Below are 6348 nucleotides of genomic sequence, written 5' to 3' on the forward strand. Positions count from 1 at the left end.
CATTCATGATGTTTGTGGGTAACATCCCTGAAAACCCTCACGAGACAACACTCGTCCACTAGGATAACCTAGGGGTTTAACGGCTTGTTGCACGTGCTAAGTGCAACCGTAATACCCTACGAAAATGGGTACAGTTACGGGGGAACTTAGCCACCATGCCCCACGTGACCGGCACGCGCGCCCGGGAAGACTACGGCTGCCCCTTGATCCAGCAATCCAACCTCGGGTCGGATATCTTCGGCTCCGCAGCCCGACCCCGAGTCGGCTGCCCCTTGATCCAGCAATCCGACCTCGGGTCGGATATCTTCGGCTCTACAGCCCGACCCCGAGTCGGCTGCCCCTTGATCCAGCAATCCGACCTCGGGTCGGATATCTTCGGCTCCGCAGCCCGACCCCGAGTCGGCTGCCCCTTGATCCAGCAATCCGACCCCGAGTCGGCAATCTCTGACAACAACAGACTGTTCCCTTGAGGCACGCCGCGGCCCCCTGCTCCACTACTCCCTGCAACGGCCGTATCCGACGCTGTTTCACGATCCCCTGTAACAGCCGTACAAAGCGGAACTCCACTACGCCCTGCCATAGCCGTACCCAGCGCTGCCCCACGACGCCCTGTAACGGCCATGTCAGTGGCAACCCCATCGCGCCACACGATGACCAATCCCCAAAAGAACCCCCCAGCCTGGTATATATGCGGCTGGGGGGGAAGGGGGAGGGTAAGCAAGATTTTCCAGAGTATCATCTTACCTGCTACCTCTCCTTCTCCTTCGATCTTCCCTAACTTGATCGTCGGAGGGCCCCCACTACCCCGGTGGTGGTGCGAGGCTTGCTTGCAGGTTTTCCGGCGGAAGGTGGAGCGCAACCGAAGCAATTCCAAGGGAACTCCGTTCACACCGCTGTGCCAATCGTTCTCGGTTTGAACCCCAGCAACAGTTGGCGCTAGAGGAAGGGCACCGGATCTCAGAGCGATCGTAATGGCACGGCGAGGTGGTCGTGGAGCTTCCAATGCTTCCGGTCGCGGGGCCTCTCACGCCTCTGGCCGGAAGGCCGCTGCATCTCCAACACACTCTCAGCAACACTCCACCTCCCCACCGCCCATTCAGACGGTCGAAGCCGCCCAGTTCGACCAACTAACCCAGCAGGTTCGCACCCTCGCGGAGGCGGTGCAGAATCTGCAGGGTGCGATTTTTCGGGCGCCGCAGCGGGCTCAGGAGCCGCCGCGGCCTGAGCATTCGCCTGTCCTCCTCAACCCGCGCTCCTTCCTCTCCCATGGGGATGAGCGCCGGCGCGAGGAGGATTCTCGAGCACGCTCCATTCTGCCGGGACCTTCCCACCGGAGCCGCGCGGGGTCCGAGAGGCGGGCCCGGGCGCGTTCCCAGACCCCCCAATCCTCGAGGAACCCGCGCTCCAGTCGGTCTCCCTCTCGCCGCTCCTTGTCTCCCACCCACCGGTCGCGCTCCCTGGACCGGCGGGTGGACGATCTCCACCGACAACTCCAGGTCCTGAATGGCCATTCCAAAGATTCCTTCGCCGACTTAGAGATCTCCTCCCAGCCGGCGCTTGCCTCGAGGATCCTGCGGACCCCGAATCCGCCGGGGTTCAAAATGCCGGCGATCGAGCCCTATGACGGGGCGGCGGACCCGCGGGATCACGTCGAGAGTTTCAGGACCCTTATGCTCCTCCACGGAGCATCAGATCCCCTTCTCTGCAAGGCTTTCCCGGCAACCCTCCGTGGCCCGGCGAGGGCATGGTTCGCCGGGCTGGAGGCCGTCTCAATCCGGTCCTTCGACCAGTTCACTCGCCTCTTTCGTCAACTTATTTCGCCGTCAGTAGCCGGCGGCGACTGGTCTCCGACTCCCTCTTTGATGTCCGGCAAAACGAGGGAGAAAGCCTGCGGGATTATCTTACCCGCTTCAACAGGGCTACGCTGGAGGTCCGGAGCCTGAGTCAGGAGGTAGCTCTTTCAGCCCTGAAGCGTGGCTTCCGGAAGGGCAGACTCACCTTCTCCCTGGACAAACGCCTGCCGCGGAGCTTCCCAGAGCTGTTGTCCCGGGCGAACCAGTATGCGGACGCCGAGGAGGCGGCCGCCCACCGGAGCAAGGAGGCCGCCAAGATCCCTCCAAAGCTTGGGAAGAAAAGGCGGAAAGAGGCACGCCAGAGGAGGAGCCCGACGCCCCAGCGTCGGCGCAGAAGCCCGTCGCCGGCGAAGAACCACGGCGCCCCACGCCCTCGTTCTCCGCCCCGACGTTTCAACCGGTACACCCCTCTCCTGACTCCCCGGGCCAAGATCCTTATGGAGATCAAGGGGCGGGAGGACCTCCCGGCCCCGAGACAGATGCGGAAGATCCCTGGGAAGAGGCCCTCCGGGCGTACTGTGAGTACCACCGAGACCACGGCCACGACACGGAAGAACTGCTTCCAGCTTCGGGACGAGATCGAGGCTCTCATCCGCCGGGGGCGTCTCGGTCGATATGCTGAGCGACCGACGTCCCCCCGCGACCCGCGTCCGGCCGACCCGGCTCCGCCGGGGCCTCGGGAGCAGAATCGACCCGTTGCGGGCGTGATCCACACTATCACTGGGGGCTGCCCCCGACCCGTGAGGAACGCAGGGGGCTCGACGGAGGCGTCGGGGGCGGCCGTCGCAAAGAGGCAGAGGGTCGGCAACGTAATCACTTTTTGTGATGAGGATGTAAAGGGGGTTCAGACCCCCCACGATGACGCCATGGTAATCTCCCTCACCATGGCAAACTATGATGTAAGGCGTGTTCTTGTGGATAGTGAAAGCTCAGCTGATATCTTATTTTACGAGGCCTTCCAAAAGCTGGGCTTGTCCAGACAATTGTTGCACAAAATGTCCACCCCCCTCGTAGGATTCACCGGTGACGCTGTCCCGGTGGAAGGTGTCGTTGAGCTGCCTGTGACTGCGGGCGTCGCACCCGCATAAGCCACGGTGCGACTCGGGTTCTTGGTCGTCCGTGTTCCCTCGGCTTACAACGCTATCCTCGGACGACCCGGGCTGAACGCCCTTCGTGCGGTGGTCTCCACGTACCACTTGCTCATGCGGTTCCCCACGACGGTCGGGATCGGGGAGGTCCGAGGTAACCAACCGACCGCACGGCAATGTTTCTTAGCGACCCTCAAAGGGAAGAAGCCCGCAGAAGCCCTAAGCGTTGAGTCCCTTGATGCCAGAGACGAGGTGGCCATGCGGCAGGGGGAGCCGGCCGAGGGTGTGGGTCGAAGTTCCCCTCGAGGAAGGCCACCGGGACCGGGCGGTCCGGGTCGGCGCCAATCTCGACCCGGGAGCTCGGGCCCGGTTGGTGGAATTCCTCCGAGCCAACGCCGATGTATTTGCCTGGTCGGCGGCCGATGTACCTGGGATCGACCCGGAGGTCATCTCTCACGCCCTCAACGTCGACCCGACCCACGGCCAGTGAAGCAGAAGAAGAGACACTGTGCCCCGGATCGGATCCGGGTGATCGACCAAGAGGTAGACAAACTCTTGGAGGCAGGATTCATAAGGGAGGTGAGTTACCCCGAGTGGCTGGCAAATGTCGTACTTGTCCGGAAGGCGAGCGGAAAGTGGAGGATGTGCGTCGACTATACCGACCTGAACAAGGCGTGCCCCAAGGATAGCTTTCCGCTTCCGCGGATAGACCAACTGGTCGACGCGACTTCCGGACATCAGCTGCTGTCTTTCATGGACGCCTTCTCCGGTTACAACCAGATAATGATGGCCCACAGGACGAGGAGAAAACTGCCTTTATAACAGACCGGGGGCTGTACTGCTACAAGGTAATGCCCTTCGGTCTAAAGAATGCTGGCGCCACTTACCAGCGCCTCGTCAACAAAATCTTCAAAGAGCAAATCGGCCGGAATATGGAGGTGTACGTGGACGATATGCTGGTGAAGAGCCGCCAGGCAGACCAGCACATCGTGGATCTGGAGGAACTTTCACCACCTTGTGGAAGTTTTGCATGAAGCTGAACCCAGCGAAGTGCGCCTTTGGCGCTTCGGCCGGAAGGTTCCTCGGTTTCATTGTCAACCAGCGGGGTATCGAAGCCAACCCGAACAAAATCAAGGCCATCCAAGGTATGTCCCCTCCGACCAAAGTGGAGGAGGTTCAGGAGCTCGCTGGAAGGGTCGCCGCGCTCGGACGATTTGTGGCAAAATCGGCCCGAACGCTGCCAACCATTCTTCAAGGTGTTAAAACGCCCGAAAGACTTCCTCTGGACGGCCGAATGTCAAGCAGCATTCGACCAGCTCAAGGAATACCTGGCGTCTCCTCCCCTGCTGTCCAAGCCGCAGAAGGGGAGATGCTCTACCTCTATCTGGCGGTCTCCCCAACCGCGGTCAGTGCGGTGCTGTTCGGGGAAGAGGCAAAGCTCCAGAAGCCCATTGTACTACATCAGCCGGGTCCTACGGGATGCCGAGGCGCGGTATACGAAGGCTGAAAAGATCGCCTTCGCGCTGCTGACCGCGACCAGGAGGCTCCGCCCCTATTTCCAGGCCCATTCTGTCACCCTCTTAACTGATCAACCACTACGACAGATCCTCAGCAACCCCGAGAATGCGGAACGGCTGGTGAAGTGGGCAATAGAACTCGGTGAGTTCGACATCCGCTACCAGCCTCGGCCCGGCCATCAAGGCCCAAGTGCTCGCGGACTTCCTCGCTGAGTGCACGGTGCAGGTGGCGGAACCTAGACCGCCGGAAACGCCCAGCCTCGACCTCCCCGACCTGGACGCTTCACATCGATGGGTCGTCGACCCCGAGGGTGGAGGGGCCGGGCTGGTCCTTACCAGTCCTGATGGAGTGATAGCCGAGTATGCCTTGAGGTTTGGATTTCCAGTGACCAACAACGAGGCGGAGTACGAGGCCCTTTTGTGGGACAAAACCGTGAGGGCAATCCCCCCGTCAGCGCTGGACGCGCGGGCCGGAAACGTCTCCCTCCGTCAGCGCTGGACGCGCGGACCGGAGCGCCCAAAGCGGACAATACCTCGTGGGGACGCGGTCTCTTTCTGCTCGGCTCGGTTGGGACTAAGGCTGTTGCCGGGGTGAAAATTCCGCAACAGATGGCGCCGCGCGGAATTCCCCGAGGCTCGGCCCTCGGATGCCAGGCTAACCCGATGATCATTCCGGGAGCAGACTAGCCTGAAGCCCCGACCGGTCGCCTCGGCTTGCGCCAGCCTTGGCCGACCAACGAGCGAAATTCCCCGAGGCTTGGCCCTCGGATGCCAGGCTAACCCGATGATCATCCCGGAAGCAGACTAGCCTGAAGCCCGACCGGTCGCCTCGGCTTGCGCCAGCCTTGGCCGACCAACGAGCGGAATTCCTCGAGGCTCGGCCCTCGGATGCCAGGCTAACCCGATGATCATCCCGGGAGCAGACTAGCCTGAAGCCCCGACCGGTCGCCTCGGCTTGCGCCAGCCTTGGCCGACCAACGAGCGAAATTCCCCGAGGCTCGGCCCTCGGATGCCAGGCTAACCCGATGATCATCCCGGGAGCAGACTAGCCTTGAAGCCCCGATCGGTCGCCTCGGCTTGCGCCAGCCTCGGCCGACCAACGAGCGGAATTCTTCGAGGCTCGGCCCTCGGATGCCAGGCTAACTCGATGATCATCCCGGGAGCAGACTAGCCTGAAGCCCCGATCGGTCGCCTCGGCTTGCGCCAGCCTTGGCCGACCAACGAGCGGAATTCCCCGAGGCTCGGCCCTCGGATGCCAGGCTAACCCGATGATCATCCCGGGAGCAGACTAGCCTGAAGCCCCGACCGGTCGTCTCGGCTTGCGCCAGCCTTTGCCGACTAACGAGCGAAATTCCCCGAGGCTCGGTCCTCGGATGCCAGGCTAACCCGATGATCATCTCGGGAGCAGACTAGCCTGAAGCCCCGACCGGTCGCCTCGGCTTGCGCCAGCCTTGGCCGACCAACGAGCGGAATTCCCCGAGGCTCGGCCCTCGGATGCCAGGCTAACCCGATGATCATCCCGGGAGCAGACTAGCCTGAAGCCCCGACCGGTCGCCTCGGCTTGCGCCAGCCTTGGCCGACCAACGAGCGGAATTCCCGAGGCTCGGCCCTCGGATGCCAGGCTAACCCGATGATCATTCTGGGAGCAGACTAGCCTGAAGCCCCGACCGGTCGCCTCGGCTTGCGCCAGCCTTGGCCGACCAACGAGCGGAATTCCCCGAGGCTCGGCCCTCGGATGCCAGGCTAACCCGATGATCATCCCGGGAGCCAGACTAGCCTGAAGCCCCGACCGTCGCCTCGGCTTGCGCCAGCCTTGGCCGACCAGCGGAAGAATTTCCTGAGGCCTAACCCTCGGATGCCTGGCCTAAGCGTCGGAAGAATTTCCTGAGG

The sequence above is a fragment of the Phoenix dactylifera genome, unplaced genomic scaffold (genome assembly GCF_009389715.1).
Source record: "Phoenix dactylifera cultivar Barhee BC4 unplaced genomic scaffold, palm_55x_up_171113_PBpolish2nd_filt_p 000377F, whole genome shotgun sequence".
NCBI lineage: Eukaryota > Viridiplantae > Streptophyta > Magnoliopsida > Arecales > Arecaceae > Phoenix > Phoenix dactylifera.